Genomic DNA, 17,705 nt, shown 5'->3' with positions numbered 1-17,705 from the left:
CAAGACTAAGTTATTTAGTTCTGTTTGTGAGGTAGAAGGAAGTGTATTAAAAATCAAACTTTATAAACAAGTAAATAACAAACTACAGCTAGTCACACTAATATAGGGCGGGGGGAAGTAATCCTCGTGTTATACAGATTTCTTTTTAGGAATCAAAAGCCCAGGGTGTGAGTAATTTTTTAGCTTTAGCTCCTGACCTCAGGAAAGGCAAATAATGATTTCAAATAACTATAAACATAGTTCCTAGTATTTAACAAAAGGAAGCATTTTTTGAGGAAAAGGAACCTACATTTAAATATGTGTACTAATATTAAAAGACCTAAAAATCTGAGAAATATAATGTTTGAGTTGCAAGACCCACTGAGCAGAGGACACGAGGCTGAGGCTGGGAACTCTTCCTACATACCCACATAAAACAAAAGTTTGAATTCTCGTTTTATGTCTGTTTTCCGTTTCTTCAGCATGGAACAGAATCAATTTACTATGGAACTTCTGGGAGCTTTTATAGTAGCAGCAGGGAGAAGAGCAGACAAGGATTTCCTCTCTACTGTTACCAGCAACAAACCGAAACACAGACATTGTGTCCAGTTTGGATTAACGTCTCGGATTCCTTTCGACTGGTCAAGCAAAGCGGCCATGGGGTCTGGTCTGTGACGTTTCATCCTAGAACCCTCCATTTCCTCTTCTGTACGCTCCCAGACTTCATCAATACTATTAGAAGGCCGCTTCTGCTCATCAGTTTGTATGGACTCTTTGACATGAAGAAAGAGGGCCTCTTCTGAATTCAGCGCCTTTTCCAGTTGTTCATGTTATTCCTTATCAGTCCTGCCCGCTCCATGTTTCTTCTCCTGCTTCTCCTCTTTTAGCTTTTCCTGCTGTATTTCCATGAGGGTTCGAGGCTTTATCACGGCCTCTTCTCCGGTGCCCTCACTTGGAAAACATGCCACCGCATCAGCAAACTCCTTCCCAGCTTCTCCCGCACCTGACAAGAGTGACAACACTGTATTCCCACTGGCCTTCTTTGTAGTCAGATCCCCAGATATGCACGTGACTGATGACCTTCACGGCCTCCTCATACTTGGAGCAGGTGACAGCCTGCTCTTGTCCTTTGATGATAGTCCCGTGTGTCTAGTACGCCACGTGGTCCTCACTCTGAGCTCAAAGCACTTCGGCTGGAGGAGCATCTTGGGGGTTCCTGGCCACCGTACTTTTCCAGGATGCTTGCTTTCTGCTGTTGTTTGAAATCTTCCGTTTAAACCTTGAAATCTCTACACAAGCGCCCAAGCACTGCTTCAGATCCCTCGTCAGAGGCTTCCCAAGCAAACAATTGTGTCTGCGCCATGGCGATGGTATCCCCGTGTGATGGCGACATCGCCTCCTGCACTGCTAACCGCCTCTGGATTCATCCCTGCACGGGCATAGGAATTCTCTCTCACTGCCTTACTTTGGGGGTCATAATAAGCAGAACTTGGATCTAAATTCTGCAAACATTTTGCAATATCTTCTCTAATCCTGAGGTTTCAGACAGTCATTTGTCTCTTCGAGTCAAAATTCTGTCCTAGCATGTCAATATCAGCAGTACATTTATCTTCATCTTCGCTGGTATGTTCTCCACTAATTTTCCCGAGGCCAACTCTTTGTGCAGCGTTTGGGCTTTCAGTGTTCGTTTTGCCAGGGCAACATTGGCAAAATCTTCCATAATTGTCACGTGTCCTTCTGGATTGTAGCCATCCCACCGATCTCTCTTCCCATCATCTTCGAAGGTCATCGGAGGCTGGCCACGTGCCTCTGGTGCTACATTCGGACCAGTACAATTTGCTCCAATTCTCCCAGGTCTTTCAAAGCAGTCTTTGTGTGTCATGGCCTGCAATTTCCACACGCTCCTTTTCTTTTTACGCCCTTCTTGCCCCGTTCTCCAGATGAGCGATACTGCCTTTGCAGTTCTGGTTGTGACCTTGAGTGCTTCAGTGTCAGTCTTTTTGATGGATCAATATACCATGGCGTGGAAGAAATGTACTGAGGGCTCTCAGGGTTGTTGTCTTTTCCTTCTTCGCCATCTTCTTGCAGGGGCATGACCCAGTTTTTGCTGTTCTTCCAGCGCCTTCTTCTTTCTCCAGTCGTCTCTGGTCATCTTTGGTTCCGCCGCACTCAGTTCTTTGGACCTGGACAAGGGGCGGGCGGGGGTGGGGTGGGGGGAGGGGCAGCATAAACTGCTCCTACAGCTGCAGCCAGCGAGGCAATGGAACACCCAGTTTTCAAATCGACCAGGACCACACCGAAGAAGTCCAATGAGAAGCTTAATTAAAAACAGGAGGCCAGAAGTCCGCTATTGCTCAGCATCTTGGCCCCAGCGCTACTCAACCCCAGCTTATAAAGCCATGACCCACTGCGGCTGGGGTGGCCTTCCCATCTAATCACAGCTGCCCCCAGTGAAGAGCGGGATGAACAACGAGGGAGCTTTCCCCCAGTTGTCCTTACAGGTGGGGCAAGAACCCACCAAAATGTTGAACCTGGACGCTCAGGCAGGAAAACGAATGAGGAAGGAAGTAGCAAGCTTAAAGCAATGGAAAAATACAGAAGCTGAATCCAGCTGGGTAGCAAAGGAGCCTTAAGATATTTCAATCTTAAGCAGTGCGAAAATACAGAAGCTGAATCCTGCTGGGTAGCAAAGGAGCCTTAAGATATTTCAATCTTAAGCAGTGCGAAAATACAGAAGCTGAATTCAGCTGGTTAATTAATAAACACCAGCATAGTTCAATCCCTATTTTCCTCAGGAAATCAAATCACTGGTTTATGCGGGACACAACTTGGGGTAATTTCCAAACAGTCTTCGCAGACTACGTGGATGCCTCCGGGGTCTGGACCACGTAGCAAGTGAGTGCATGGGGAACGACCCCAGCTGGACACCTTTTTATGGGGTTTGGGCACAGAATCCCCCGATCCTGGAATCCCCCGATCCCGGAATCCCCCGATCCCGGAATCCCCCGATCCCGGAATCCCCCGATCCCGGAATCCCCTTCAGTCTGAGCGCAAGTGTGAGCGTTTCAGTTGGAGGGGCTGGTCTCCCGGATCCTTTCCCGTTTTCCCTGCCATCCGCGCTCCAGACTGCAGGGTCCAGGCGGGCCATCAGGGTGATCAAGACGACTGGCCAAGGTCCACATCAATTGGGGGTCCGTCCTTCTTTGGCCCGGTACTTCTTAATATAAACGCGGCTACCGGACAAAAATTAGGAACGGAGGCAGGGAAGAAGGTACAGAGTGTTGACGTGTGCGGTTGTGGTGGCTGGCTGAATCGGTTGAAGAGACTGCAAATATTTTATAAGTGAATCTAGAGCTCTGCTGCTTTTGGTCTTGTCCTGCGGGTAAAAGTGGCCGAGGTCACCCACACAAGATTTCATAGGGAGTAAACCCTTCCTGGTAAGGGGTACACCTTGCTCCGTAAGGGCCAATGGTAGGAAGTCAGGGCCACTTTCCCGGTTTCCTAAAGTCAGCTTTGTTAGGGTTGTTTTCAAGACCCTCGTCATCCTCTTAACCTGGCAAGAACTTTGAGGTCTAGAAGCAGTGCAATTGCCACTTTTTTCTAGGGCTTGGGCTGTGGCCTGGGAAGTTTGAGCTACAGAGTTTGGACCTTTGTCTGAACCTACAGTCAATGACAGCCCATATCGAGGGATGATTTCATGAAACAGCCTTTTTGCTACCACTAGGGCTGTTTCTCTGAGAAATGTTTTAAAAAACCCATTGTCCTGCGCTGGAGGACTGACCTCTGTGAAAACACTTCCCCACCTTTCTCCTGAAGTCAATGCCTTTCCCCAGAGCCCCCAAAGTTCTCTCCGTCTTAGCCTTCACAAGCTCAGCAGCACCTGGAGGCAACACCTGGAGGTGACAGGTCGGTTAGAATAGCATGGCAAACTGAGGTGTGGCGATCAAAGGGCCTTCATCTTCATCTCTCCCAGATGTGTAACTGAGTGGAGGTTCTGCAAGAGGGTCCCCAGAGGACATGTGGTCCTGATAATCGGCCATCTGGCAGGGCCCCCCACCAGGAGGGGCCCTAACGGCTACCCTGAGGCGATTCTTCTTTCCCTCCTGTTCTGTATGGACAGTCCAGTAGTTGAGGGGTAGGGCAGGTCATTGCTGGAAGGATGGATGCCAATGGGACTGGACCTAAGGTAGCCTCTCCGTCTGCTTTGCCAGGCAGCCTGCTTCCAATGGCACTGAGAGTGGGGTAACCCCCCCTTTTGATTCGTTGGGCAGTGCATAACTGCCACTTTCTTAGGGAACCAAACAACTTCGATGAGGTGTAAATCTTCATGGTGCATATGACTTTCAATGGCAGTGCCTGATGGGTTTGAATTACTGGTAGTTCAGATAGCATACCCACATTTAGTCCAGTATGCTCACTATAGCTCATATTCCCTCCCTTTTCTTTTGGTACTTCCTTCATCATTTAATGTTTTGCAGATAGGATCCTTCAATATTGCCACTCAAGGCTCACGTGTTTTCTTCAGTTCTTTCAGTTCCAAAGAATGCGGAGTATGTTCTTTCCTTTTGTTTTCTCACGCCAGGTCTTCACATATTTCATTATAATGCCATACTTTTTCTTTAACTGGTGTGGTTGTTACATCTGTTGTCAATTTGAGAATTAAGAGTGAAGGGGTGGAGTTTTGCCTGTCAATCAGGTCACAGCTTGATGACCTCATTTGGAGGCGCTAAGAAGGCAAATAGCTTACTAGAGGCGGGACACAACCTCATGCCCTGCCGACATTTCTGTGGACAAGGCATGTGGAGCTTCACTAGAGCCCGGGAGCCAGAGGAGCCACGTGGAGACCCCTGCCAGTGCTGAGATGCTTACACCACTACTGGATCAACAAGTCTTTCTGCCCATTGGCCTGTGATCTTCCTGCATTCGGCATCATTGCAAGTGTTTCGTGAGTCTCAAGAGGAATTTATAGATTGGTATTGGATATATGGGCTAATATTGGACTTATGGACTTGATCTGGACTGGGCTGGGATGTTTTGTCAATATTTAATTGCTCTTGAATATAAAGCTCTTTCTTATACATATATGAATGTTTGTTTCTCTAGTCTACCCAGACTCACATAGCTGGCTTTTGGGTTTTTCTGCTAAGTTCTTTTACTTCATTGTTTTTTCCATTTGCTCTTGATACTATGCTTTTAGCAGCAAGTTTTAGAGTCTCTTCTGACATCCACTTTGGTCTTTTATTTCTTGGCTATTTTTTAAACTATCTTTTTCTTCATATATGATGTCTTTAATGTCATCCCACAGCCTGCCTGGTTGTCTCTCATTAATTTTCTTTGTATCAAATTTATTTTTGACATAATCTCTAAATTCTATGATGGATTTTTAGGTAGTCTCTTTCTAGTATTTTTGGATTGAAGTATTTGGAAGATTAAATATCATTCTCCTATGTCTGGTATATGATTTTTAATATTTCTGCTGTTCTTTTGATAAGGTTATCTATCTATGAAGGCAATTGTTACAGAGGAAGGGTTGGGGGAATTGATTGGTTTGATATTTCCCTGAAAAGCTCTGGATTCAAATATCAGTTAATTTTACATTTGACACTACATTTGTCTCACTGTGTGGTCTTGGAAAGATAGTTGCGTCTCCATTACCCTACCTGTATAAAAGGAGGTAATTACAATCACTTACTCAGCAGTTTGCCGCCTAGAACAACAAATGAGTAATTATAGAATATTTAGAAACTAAAAGAGAATGTAGAAACTCTAAGTGTTACAATCTTAGTCCCTTATATGGCATGATAAAGTAAAAGTGAAGTTTAATTAGTTAATATAAGCAAATTGAAATGTCTAGATGAAAGGAACTGGGCAAGTTCAAAGTCATTTTATTATTATTAATAATAGGTGTTGTATCTCTTTCTCACCCTTCTCATCTAATCAGCTTACATTCCATGGATTAAAGGGCGTGTTCCCTCTCCAAATAACTTTTATCTTGAGTGTTGAGACATTCCTTATCCTGTTTTATGGATATGGAGTTTTGGATGACTATAAACGACTCCCTTTTTCAGAATTTTTTTTTTTTGGAGAGGAGGCGAGTTGGATCATGCATCACCTTTGTAAGCTTGTAAAATGTTTATATGAGGTTTCTTTACAAATTCCTTTTTTTTTTTTTGGACAAAAACCTTCTTGGTTGAGGATCTATGTTCCGGGTTCCACAGATGTTCTTAGGGAATTTCCATGTAGGTGGAGGTACCCAGATTTTAGTTATAGTAATACACCAATTTGTATCTCTAGTCTTAACACAAATATTTTGTTAAATCTGAATGATAAGTGGAGAGAAAAATATGAATTTACAGTAGAACATTTCAATAGTAGAGGATATAATGTTGTTGTTATTAAGTGCGATTAGTCAGGTTCGACCCACAGAGACCCTATGCACAACAGAAGGAAATTCTGCATGGTCCTGTGTCATCCTGGCCATTGTTCCTATGCCTGAGCCCATTGAAATACCCACTGTGTCAGTCCATCCCATTGATCTCTTCCTCTTTTTCACCGCCCCTCCACATTACCAAACACAGTGTTGTTTCTCCAGGGACTGGTCTCTCCTGACAATATGTCCAAAGTCTTGCCATCCTTGTCCCTAAGAGTACTCTGACCTTACTTCTTGCAATATAGATGGGTTTGTCATTTTAGCAGTCCATGGTACTTTCAACATTCTTCTCTAGCACCACACTTCAAATGCATCGATTCTTTTTTTGTCGTTCATTCAGTGTCCAACTTTCACATGCATATCATGCAATGTAGAATACCTTGGCTTGGCTCAAGTACACCTTAGTCCTTAAAAGTAACATCCTTGCTCTTCAGTATTCCAAGGAGATCTTGTGCAACAGATTTACCTAATGCAATATGTCTTTTGATCTCCTGACTGCTGCTTCCATGAGCATTGATTGTGGACACAAGTAAGACAAAATCCTTGACAACTTCAACCTTTTCTCTATCTATTGTGGGGATGTTGGTCTTCTTTACATTGAGTTGTAATCCATACTGGAGGCTGCAATTCTTGAACTTCATCAGTAAGTGTTTCAAATCCTCCATGCTTTCAGCAAGCAAAGTTGTTCCATCTGCATATTGCAGGTTGTTAATAAGCTTTCCTACTAACCTGCCACATTCTTTTTCATATTATCCAGCTTCCCTGATTATTTTTTCAGTGTACAGACGGAGTAAGTATGGTGAGAAGATACAACCCTGATGCACACCTTTCCTGATGTTAAATCATGCAGTATTCCTTTGTTCGGTTCAAATAATTGCCTCTTGATCCATGTACAAGTTCCTAATGAACACAATGAAGCGTCCAGAATTCCCATTCTTCTTCTTTTTTAATCATTTTATTGGGGGCTCTTACAGCACTTATAACAATCCATACATTCATTGTGTCAAGCACATTTGTACATATGTTGCCACCATCCTTTTCAAACGGAGTTCCAATTCTTTCCAAGGTCAGCCACAGTTTATTATGGTACACACAGCCGAATGCCTTTGCATAGTTAATTGAACAAAAGTAAACATCTTTCTGGTTTGCTCTGCTTTAAGCCAATATCCTCTGACATCAGCAGTGATACCCCTTGCTCCACATGCTCTTCTCAATCCGACCTGGATCTGGCAGCCCCATTTGATGTATTGCTGCAACCATTGTTGTATGATTTTAAGCAAAATTTTGCTGATGTGTGATTTCAATTATATTGTTCAATAGTATGAGCATTCTGTTGAGTCTGGAATGGGCAAAAATATGGATCTTTTCCAGGCAGTTGGCCAGGTAGCCGTCTTCTAAATTTCCTGGCATAAGCAAGTGAGTGCTTCCCGTGATTCTTCAGCCTTCTGAAACATTTCAACGGGTGTTCCCTCAATTCCTGGAACCTTATTCTGGCTCATTCCTTCAGTGCCCTTTGAACTTCTTCCTTCAGCACCATTGGTTCTTGCTTCTAAGCTACCTCCTGAAATGGTGGGATGTTCATTCATTCTTTTTGGACAGTGACTCTGCACATCCTTTCCATCTTCTCTTGATGCTTCCTAAATCATTCAATATTTTGCATATGGAATCATTGAAAATTTCTATTCAGCTCCTTGACTTTATTGTTTCTTCCACTTGCCTTACAATTAAGAGCAAGTTTCAGAGTCTCTTCTGACATCCACTTTGACATTTTCTTTCTGGTCTTTTTTTTAGTGATCTTCTGCTTTCTTCATGAGTGATAGTTTTGATGTCCTCCCACAGCTCATTGGATCTTCTGTCATTAGTGATCAACATGTCAAATCTGTTCTTGAAATTCAGGTGGGATTGACTCAAGGTCTTATTCTGACGCTTGTGAATTAAAAAAAATTTTCTTCAGCTTTATCTTGAACATACACATGGTTTTAGCTACTGATATTGAGCTTCTCCATTGTGTATTCTCACAGAGGTACTCAATTTGATGTCTGTGTCTTCCATCTGGGAAGTCCCTGTGCATAATTGGTATTTGCTGTGAATAAATGGTTGGTCTTGCAAAATTCTATCACACGTTGCACTGAATTTTTGATCTCTTACAATTTTTCTAAATGTATACTTCACACATTCTAAGTTCCAGTTGTAGAAGATTTTACAGTTGTTTCTCTTTACCTTGAGTCATGCCCCATCAACAAATGAAGATCTTGAATCCTCCACTCCCACAAGCTTTTCCCAACTCATGTCACCGGGGACCCCTCCCCACAAGAAATCACCTCCTCTTCAGTCACCTTTCAAGTGTCTTGGGACATGAGAGGCCAATCCTCTGTCTATAACTCCGACAGAGTTCCCCTTCCTTTGTTTAGGCTTTCAGTATTTGTCAATGCTTCCAAGATATGCATAAGATTTTCAGTGGCTTTTTCCTAGGAAGTAGGGTGCTGAGTCTGTTTTTATTGTTTGTTGTTAATCTGGAACCTCTGTTGAAATGGAAAATTGACATTGTTATCAAAAGTGAATCTCACATGGCTGAGTGGATCAAAAGAGATGGAGCCAGCATTGGCTTTAGGAGCACCGAAAGCTGGCAAATCAAAATGTTTAGCTTTCAACTCTAGCTTTTGGTCTTACACCTTTCTAACAAACCATCGTGGAGAAAGTATTCAAATTTCATCTGTACAAAAGCATAAACAATGCATTATTGAAATAGAACTGGATGGGGTATTCATTGCCTCTTTTACTCAAAATATTAATAAGGATGTTTCTTTTCTCATCAAACTGTGCTTCAAAAATGGAGGACAGAAGTATGTTTAAATTGAATTAAATAGACATGGAGGCTAATGACCATTTTTACAACAAGAATTAGATGGCGATAGAAGTGCTCCAAAACAGTCAATTAATGAGGGTCAATGAGGGTGATAGGCAGGAAGGGTTGCAGCCCAGGCTTGGCACATTGTGGGTACTCTAGAAATAAATACCTTTGAATGAGTTCCCGGGGAGTACGGGGTCAGTGCAGGTGGGGATGGCTTCAGAGTCCTTGTGGAGGATATAATAGGTGTGCTGGCTCTTGTTTCTGGCATAGGAGTTACTATAAAGAGAGGATAAGAAACAGCATTTCAAGTTGGAGTACCACAGGGAGAGTAGGACGGAAGGTTGATCATAGTGTGTTGAAGAAAAATGGGTAAGTTTATGAGTGGGGCAGAGAACTGACAACTCTTGAATAAAATGCAGCATTGTTGACGATCCATGGAGTTATATAGCTTCTAAGTGTCTTACAATTTCCCATTAGTTGCTCAAGGCTAAACATCTCAAACCTGAGCTGGAATGATCATCTTTCAGTAAGTTGCAGCGAATGATTGACACTAGGGAGGGAGAGGCAGTTTGGGGAGTCCTCTTCAGAGAAGTGCTAGCTAATACCATGTGAGTGTTGCGGCTTCAATGAGATGTGAAGCCTGAAGGTAATGCATTTCTCTTCTAAGTAGGCTTTTAAGTAATGCTTCACGCAAGCGCTCGAGCATTTGGTTTGGCTTCACAATCAATGTCCATTGTGGAAGCTAAGGGGGATGAACACGTTTAAGGGATCGCTGTCTTTGTGGTGCTTAAAATCATATCATAAACAGCTCTTTGTCCTTTTTAAGGATATGCAGCACCCCCTCTCTGTCCCATGTGAATGAAGGAGCCTTGGGGGAAATAGCTGGTCACTAGAATGAGAAACTAGAAAAAAGATTGGTTTATCAGTGACCAACTCAGGACATAAGTTCCAAGCTGAGTTTTACAAACTGATGTTTTATAATTTTATTATTAATTGTTAACAACAAAACGAAGCAAAGAAACATACTGCTTGGTTTGCTTGCATGAAGTTCTGTGTGCATGTAACTGCCATTTAAGAGTGCCTACAACATTCCATGCTTTGAGGGTGCGTGCGCACGCAGGGGCATTGTCAGATATTATCTCCAAGCCTCCTCCTCCCCCACAAAAAAGACAAATCAGATGCTGTGGTCACTCATTATAGTACAAAAACTGACCCTAAGATAGGTTTACCAACTTTTTCTTCCTTCTACAAGCAGATATATGTGAATCCAAAGCTTCATTCCTTCTACTATGCCACACGGAGTGTGTTATGGTATAAAACATAATTAAAAATGCATTTCTATTCTAAAATTGGAAAGCAGCATTATCTAAAGTACTCTGAGACTGTTAATTTTGGGGTGGGTCCTTATTACCAGTCCCTCTGGAGGAGAACGATAAGGCTCTCTTGGAAACCCTGTGGAGCAGCTCTTCTCTGTCCCATAAGTTGGAATACACTTGACAGTAGTGTATACTATGGTTTGTTAGTAACTAATAATTAACTCTAGTTATTAATGAGTAACTATTGCTGTGATTTCCTTGCTCTTCTACCATGGTAGGCAGGTGACACACCTTGAAAAGAATGCAAAGCGCTTCCTGATGAAGATCAAATGACAGTGACATCCTTCAGTAAGAATTACATCCTAACATACATAAAACAACACCCTCACAACTGTCCCCCAAAGCAACATCATGACAAACAGAAAAAGGCAGTTGTTAAGGATGTCATAGGTCAAAATATCAAATGCACTGAGCACATTTGCCACAAAAGACTTCCTTAAAATGTTCCAAAACCAAGATGACATGTTGAGGACTAAGGTACATCTCGCCCTCAGCATGGTCTTTTCACTCTCCTTATGTGAAAGTGGACCGTGAATAAGAAAGGCTAATAAATAATTGATTCATAAGAAGTATGTTTGTCAAAGAACATTGCATATACCCTGATTTGCCAGAAGTACAAAAATGTGAGTCCTGGAAAGGGTGCAGCCTGAATGCTCCTTAGCTGGGAGAATGGGAAGACTGTACTCAAGCACTCTGGACCTGTCACCAGGAGGAGCCAGTTCCTCCAGAGGAAATCATGTTTGGTGAAGTGGAAGGTCAGAGAAAAGAGGATGACTCTCGATGAGATGGCTTGACACAGTGGCTGCGGAAATTGGCTCTAACATAGCAATGATTCTGAGGATAAAGAACTGAGCTGTGTTTTGTTCTGTTGTACATATATACTGCTAGAAATTGGAATCAACTCAAAGGCACCTTTTATGGGTTGAATAGCCATCCCCACCCCATTATGTGTCAGTTTAGTTTGGCTATGATTCTCAATATTATATCTTTACCCTGTATTGACTATGTGGACCCAACAGGTTAGGTTTGGAATTCCAGACACTTTATGGAACTCATGTGGAGCCTGTACATGGATCAAGAGCTGGCGTGCTTACAGAACAGGGGAATGCATACTGCATGGTTTAACATCAAGAAAGGTGCTCATCAGGGATGTATCCTGTCACCATATGTATTTAATCTGTTTGCTGGACAAATAATCAGGGAAGTCAAATCACATGAAAACAAATGGGGGATCAGGATTGGAGGAAGGCTTATTAACAAACTGCGATATGCAGATGACCCAATCATGTGAGCTGAAATGAGGGGGACTGGAAGCAATTGCTGATGAAGATCAAGGATTGCAGCCTTCAGTGTGGATTACAACGCAATGTCAAGAAGACCCAGATGAGTACAGTCTTCCCACTCACAATTGGTCCAGTAGCTAACATCATGATAAATGGAGAAAAGATTGGCGTGGTCAAGGATTTCCTCTTGCTTGGATCCACACCCCATGCACTTGAAAGCCATAGTCAAGAGATACAGGACACATCGCCTTGGGGCAATCTGTTGTGTAAAACCTCTTTGAAGTATTGAAGAGCAAATACATCACTTTGAGGACAAAATCCATGGCCTTTTCATTTGCTTTATGTGCATGACAAAGGTGGATATTGAGTAAGGAAGATGAAGGAGAATTGATGCATCTGTGCTATGGTACTGCAGAAGAATATCGCAAGTACGTGGACACCAAAAGAACAATCCCATCTGACTGGGTAAAAGTACAGCCAGAATGCTCCTGAGAGTCAGGGCCAGCCAGCCTTTGTCTCAGGTCCTTCGGGCCTGTTTTCTGGAGAGAGCAGTCCCTGCAAAAGGACATCATGCTTGGTGAAGTAGAGCAACGGTTCTCAACCTGTGGGTCCTGACCCCTTTGGGGGTCGAACAACCCTTTCACAAGGGTCACCAGATTCATAACAGTATCAAAATTGCAGTTATGAAGTAGCAATAAAAATAATTTTAAGGTTGGGGGTCGCCACAGAAAGCAGAACTGTATGAAAGGGTCATGGCATGAGGAAGGCTGAGAACCCTTGTAAGTAGTGGGACAGCAAGAAAGAGAACGACCTTTACCAAAGTACATTGAGCAGTGGCTGAACAATGGACTCAAACTTAACAGCACTAGTTAGGATGGGCAATGTTGATACACGGATTTTCTGTACACGGATTTGCTCTGAGTCGGAACTGATTGGATGGCACCTGACCACAACATCCTCCATTTTGTGATTGGATGGAATTATCCTAATGGCTGCAAATCCTCACCTGTAGCCTATTAAAAAAGGCAGAATGAGAGTCAGTTATGTTAATGAGGCATGTTTCATTCTACAGGTTAGGTGAGTCAGACTCTTTAGAGTTAATTTTAAAAGAGATTAACAAGTATTCAAGAAGGAAGGACTTGACTCTTTCTAAGAAAGACGAGTCAGCCGTGTCCTGTGTCTACACGGAGAACCTCCTAGACCCTGTGGAAAGTTAATATCGGGATAAAACTAGATCGCCCAGGAATGCTGAGCCTGTAGATGTTGAAAGAAGTCCAACGCCTTTCCGGGAACCAACAGAGAGAGAAAGTCTTTGCCGAAAGCACTCTTGGTTCAGATGTCTAGCCTTCTAGCGTATGAGAAATACATTTCTGTTAAAGCCACCGCTCTTGCTATTTCTGTTCAGGTAAATCATTTAGGCAGCACCTAACACCGTTTCAGCCTGGAGTCCTTTCCAGACTCACCTATAGGCTACACAGTGGCACAGTGGTTCTGCCTTGGGCTGCTTTATGCCAGGTCAACAGTTCAACACTATCAGCTGCTCCTTTGGAGAAAGGTGAGGCTTTCTGTTCCCATAAAGAGTTACAGATGCCGAGACCCACAGACGCACTTCCTTGCTGTCCTGTAAGGTCATTATGAGTCAGGATTGACATGGTGGCAGTTTGTAAAAACGTAAAGGTTCGTAAAAACCAAAAGGTATTTTGCTCCATAAGCGAACTTTCCATTGTAAAGTAAAGTTAGGGCCATGTGTGGAGACTCGTGTCCTTTTCTTTGCTGAGTCTGCTTCTTGCAGCCTGTTGTGTTGAACAGAGGCCGCCAGAGCGCACGTGTCCGGGGAGATATCCGTCCTTACAGGAGAGGTTGGCAACGCTTGAAGAAGGGAAACAGCTGCAGATGTTGAGGGCTGGGGAGTTCAAAAGCAGCCCTGCTATGTGGAATTCCACATTTGAGATTCTCTTTCTTGTAGTGGGAAAACTAATAACCCTCCAGCTTTGAGCTAAAGCATTGAACTACTTTCAGCAAAAATATAAAGAGCCCTGGCCCTCTCTGCCTAGGCTAAGACAGCCCTACCCTTTGTGGCTCATTAACCTTGTGCTTTAACCTTGGTCCCAGATTCAGACCTCCTTCTTGCAGCTGGCACCGGTGGAAAGGAAGAATCACGGCCAAGATGTGATCTGGCTGAACGGAAGGGTGTGGCGCCAGCACCGAGCCCCTCTCTCTTCAACCCCCATCGCTTCACCAGACGTAAGCCATTTCTTTGGCTTCCAATTCTTCCATTATGTTTTCAGATTTGGCATTGTAAAACTCAATAGCACACTCTTTATTTATTAGGTATAATCCCTTAAGTTTAAAAACATCAGTAGATTGTCTATTTTGCGTTTGATTTTTTTATTACCATCTTACCTTTGCCTCCTTCCCTCCACATAGAATCTATGATCCTAAATCAGTTGAACAAAACCTGACCCTGGTGTGTTTTCCAGAACACCCACTCGTTCCACTGTAAATCCTTTTCTCTTAATTAGGTGCTGGACTGGTCTATGTAACACTTTTGTGGAGCCTCATATCTTGGGTGTGTACGTGTGCACATCATGGACTAGTCACCAGGATCAATCTCTCATCTGTGTGTCAGTACTCTAACCACGCCACCCCCTCATCAATATTTTTTTTCAAGTTTCAGTCTTTCATTTCCCAATTTCTCACTTATGACGAACTGCCTATGACTGATGAATAATTCCTTTTGTCTGTCTTCTCAATCACCTTTTGTCCCAGCAATAAAAGTGGATAATGTGACTTGGCCCTTGACCAAGCTTCAGTGCCACGTGGTAGAACTAGATGAGAACTGTGCATGGAGAATCTGGAGACAAGAGTGCTTTTTCTGGTTCAGCAACTAGAGACTTTGAACAAGTCTGTTTGCCATTCTGAAACTCAATTCTTTCTTCTGAAAACAAAGAGCTTGGGCCAGATGATTCATCACTGATGTCCATTACTTCATTCAAGATGTAGCCAATCAGTGCCTACTCTGTGCCCTGAGCTAGACGTGGGTACAATGGTGAGAACATAGATGACACTGAAAGAATAGAGAGGTATCAGGTGCCTGTGAATAATTTCCCAAATGAACATGCATTTATCATCCATTACAATTGCTAGGAAACGTAAGCACAGGGCGAATCAAAAGCAGATAATGAGGTGAACAATGAACACACAGGACAGGGATCTGTCCAGAGGTGAAGATGGGAACATTTGAGGGGTGGCCCTCGAATTAACTAAACAAAGAGCGTCTCAGGTAGAGGAAGTGGAAAATGTAAATGCCCTGAACTAAATGGAAACAAGGTGTGTGGGAATAATTGAAAAACACCAGCAAGACTGAGAAGGACCATACTGGGGAATGGATGCTCAAGATAAATCTACAGAGATAGAGGCCTTGCACACCAGTGTTGAGATTTTGAACTCTATTCGAAGTACAATGATTTTGAGTACCAGGGAGTAGATCCATAGTGACCCTATAGGGTTGAATCTAGCTGCCCTAAATTTTTTTTTTTTTTTTGCTGTAATCTTTATGGAAGCAGGCTCAGGTCTCTCTTCCTTGGGGTTATTGGGAGGCTTTGAACCATCGACCTTTCGGTTAGCAGTCAAGTGCTACTACGTCTCTTTCTGAGTACAACGGAAGGTTTTAAAGCAGGGGAATGACCTGAGATTTGTATTTCTGAAAAGCCACTTTTGCCATGTCTTTCTATAGAGAATTGAGAGGAGAAGAAATAGCAGTGGGGAGTCTTCCGGATTCCAGTCAAGAGAAGAGAAGATTCTAGTTGAGAAGAGGGTGATAGCAGGAGACAGGAAAGCGTACAGAACCTTCCCCAGCACTTTGGTGCAAGTGCAGCAGGTTTCCATTGTCTTCCTTTTCCTTTGCCCAGCTTTTGCACACACATGAGCTGGTTGAAAAGAGCTTGGTTGGGATCAGGAGCACTGTAATCATCAAAGTGAAATCTTTGCTTTAAAAGATGTTAGAGTTCTTCTGAAGCAGCAGATTTGCCCATAGCAATAGGTCTGTGGCGCTCTAGTGGTGAGTTGCGCTCCTAACTGTAAGGGTAGCAGTTAGAAACCACTAACCATTCCATGGGGGGAAGGGCAGGGCTTTCTAGTCCTGTAAAGAGTTACGGGCTTGCAAACTCACAGGGGCAGGTCTACCTGGTCCTATATGGTGGCCGTGAGTGGGCATTGACTCAATGGCCACAGTTTTTTTCTTTTTTAAAAATACTAGTACTTAAATGACCAACTTTCCAAGTTCTGGGACTTTAGACAGTTCAACACGGATTCTTTCTTTCCTTCATCTGCTTTGTTAAGGGTGGGGGAAAAGGAGGGGAAGAGAAAGGAGAAATTTGAGTTTTCCTGAGCAGTTTTCCTTTTCCCTTTAGAACCTGCTTCTAACTCTTTCCACTATAATTCCTTCATGTTTCTAATTAGGTGCCACCATGTTGCTTTTGCCTAGTAGTGACTCCACGCACAAAAGGACATCCTTATCTTGAGCCCTTTGTTGCAGTCATTGTGTCAATGCACCTCACTGAGGGCCTACCTCTTTTTACTGACCCGTTACCAAATATGATGTCCTTCTCCAGGGACTGGTTCCTCCTGATGCCATGTCCAACGTACATGAGATGAGACTGATCCATCCTCATTTCTAAGGCAAATTCTGGTTATACTTCTTCCAAGACAGATTTGTTTGTTCTTTTGACAGCCCAGGGTACTAGCAATATTCTTCTCCCACACTGTAATTCAGAGGCAGCAATTCTGCAGTCTTCCTTCTCCATTCACATGTATATGAGGTGATTGCAAAAAAAAAACCAAGGCTGGGGTCAGGAGCACCTTTATCTTCAAAGTGACATCCTTGTTCTTCAACACTTCAAAAAGATCTTGTGCAGAAGATCTGCCATTTGCAATACACGACTGTCATTTGGCATAGTGTGGTGGCTTGTGTGTTGCTGTGATGCGGGAAGACATGCTACCTGAATTTCATCAGGGTCACCTCTGGTGGATGGGTCTCAGAAGATCTTCCAGACTAACATCAGACTAGTACGTAGGAGTTCACTGTCCATTTATGAAGGATCAGCCACTGAAAATCTCTGGATCACTGTGTAGTGCTCTGTGTAGATGATAATGTCCAACAAGTGGTCTTTGACTCTGAGAAGTACGCAGTCTTCAATTAGTGTACTTACACCCTCTTCCCAGGCATGTTCGAACTTACATAGCTGGTGCCTTCGTCTGTGTTGGTCCTTCATTCAATTTTTTTTGTTGGATTCAACATTTATCCTTGTGTGAAATTTCTCACTCTGTAGTTATAAAATACTCAAGCTGCCAGTAACTTTAGAACTATCTGAACGAACATCTTGTCTTCTCTACCGAATCATAGCGGGGCACAAAAGGGAGATGGAAGGAATACCTGCAGTCACTGCGCCAGAAAGAATTTGTTTTGATTCAGTCATTTCAGGAGGGAGCATCTGATCAAGGAAAATTGGTAATGAAGGAAGAAGTCCAAGCAACACTTAGGGTATTGTTGAAGAATTAGCTTTAGAAATTAATGGAATATTAATGGAGATACTTCAACAAATGCATGCAAAGCACTCGCTCTTCTATACGAAGGCATTTGGGAAAAAAAACATAAATCCACTTGATCAGTAGCCTAGAAGAGCTCTGTATGAGGCCATATTCCAAAGAAAGGTGGACCAACCGAATGCAGAAATGATCAAATAACGTCATTAATGTTATGTGCAAGTGAGCTTTTGCGGAAGATA

The 17,705-nt window shown here is 43.1% G+C and overlaps 1 pseudogene; it reads right to left on the bottom strand.

Annotated features, from left to right (window-relative positions):
- Positions 1-473: 473 nt before the first annotated feature.
- Positions 474-16,586, bottom strand: LOC142440061 (pre-mRNA-splicing factor SLU7-like; annotated as a pseudogene).
- Positions 16,587-17,705: the final 1,119 nt, after the last annotated feature.

The sequence above is a fragment of the Tenrec ecaudatus genome, chromosome 2 (assembly GCF_050624435.1).
Source record: "Tenrec ecaudatus isolate mTenEca1 chromosome 2, mTenEca1.hap1, whole genome shotgun sequence".
Lineage (NCBI taxonomy): Eukaryota > Metazoa > Chordata > Mammalia > Afrosoricida > Tenrecidae > Tenrec > Tenrec ecaudatus.
The sequence above is the reverse complement of the archived record's forward strand: the minus strand, read 5'-3'. Positions and strand labels throughout refer to the sequence as shown.